The following is a 1,568-nucleotide window of genomic DNA, read 5'->3' on the forward strand; positions in this document are numbered from 1 at the left end:
AAGATAAATGAATGGTTGTGATTAGTTTGTATCATGTATAAATACCCCATCTCCCCTTTGGTTTAAGTATCAAGGGAAGTAACAAAATCTCTAAGGTGTAGAGAGTGAAAAATAAGAGTTGTAATTGGTAAGGAGTGTTGTTGAAGAAATAAAATTGTGTGTTTTGTGTGTTTTATTTGTAAACTCTCCAACAATATTAACGCTAGTAGAAGGGCATTAATGTTGCTTTATTAATTGGCAGGCCAACGAGCCATTTAATTGAGAAAATGAAAAATTTTCTCATTTTAAATGAATTTCTTTTTTAGTCTTAGGGTTAGTGGGATATTATCAGTTAAACCAATTAGTAACCAGATTGTGTTGCAATAGAAACTGATCACGAAATAGATTCTATAATTGTAGTGCTTCATCATGAGGATACCGATTTAAAAGTTAATTTGTATACAGTAACAAATATAGAAATGGCAAATGGATAGGACCGTCAGGCCATTGTTGACTTAAGCCAAGTAAAAAGTCCGGCCTTCGCTTGTCTAGTTGGGCCTGACTTTTTTCAGGCCTAGATATTTAGCAAATTTTAAATATTTTTTAGTAGTTAAAAAATATTTAACTTTTAAATGTTTTTAGAAGGCTTTGGGATTGGCCCTTAAATTTTTTTGCTTTAATTGAGTGCATTCAGAATTGGAAATATTTAAAAAGAAAAAAGAAACAAAAATAAATTTTAACTCTATAAAAAAAATAACATGAGTAATGATATTTAACGCCTTCACTTTTCTCATTAACCCCTCAATAATCATTTTTAATTTAATTTTCATTTCTCCTTGAATGAAATTACTCAAAAAGGATTAAATTGATTTTTTCAATTAATCAGCAATACTTCTAATGACATGGCCTGAATCATTAAAGGGGAATCCAATGATGATCCTTAGATATAACTCACAAATAAACTCGGCGAAAGCATTAAAACTAATAAACTTTAAAAGCCTCTATACCATATATAAAAACATTCAATGCTTGAATAGTAGAAAACTTTAAAATTTACTAAATCATCTACTATCCTTAATTCAAGTTCTTCTCCTCACACATCATTAATCAATCTACATCTCTAGGAATCACAGTAAACTAAAGCGACTACAATACGCAATAAGCAAATCAGTTTTTCATATACCACAATACATATATACTTATCTACAATGCAAATGTATGATTTGCAATGCTCTTTGAAAAACATCATAAAAATTCTTCAAAAGCGTCATTTATCACTTTCCAACTTTACATTTCCTTTTAGATCACTTACTTGAACTACATTTATCAGTAGCTACTTAATAGGACTCTTACTTAAATTCATACTTCCTCACTTTGGGCATGACGCAATCTTCCTTCAACCAATTATCTCATAACATGACATTTGAGTGCCTACTAAGCGAATAAAGTATCCAAGTAAAACATAAAATTTATTTATTTTCCTCAAAACGAGTTTGTCACCTTCTCATTTCATAAAGGCATATTCATGCCCTGGTACATAATCACACTTGACATAAAACAACACATCAAATCGGGAAGGTAGCTGCTGA

Source organism: Citrus clementina, unplaced genomic scaffold (genome assembly GCF_000493195.1).
Source record: "Citrus clementina cultivar Clemenules unplaced genomic scaffold, Citrus_clementina_v1.0 scaffold_7, whole genome shotgun sequence".
Classification (NCBI taxonomy): domain Eukaryota; kingdom Viridiplantae; phylum Streptophyta; class Magnoliopsida; order Sapindales; family Rutaceae; genus Citrus; species Citrus x clementina.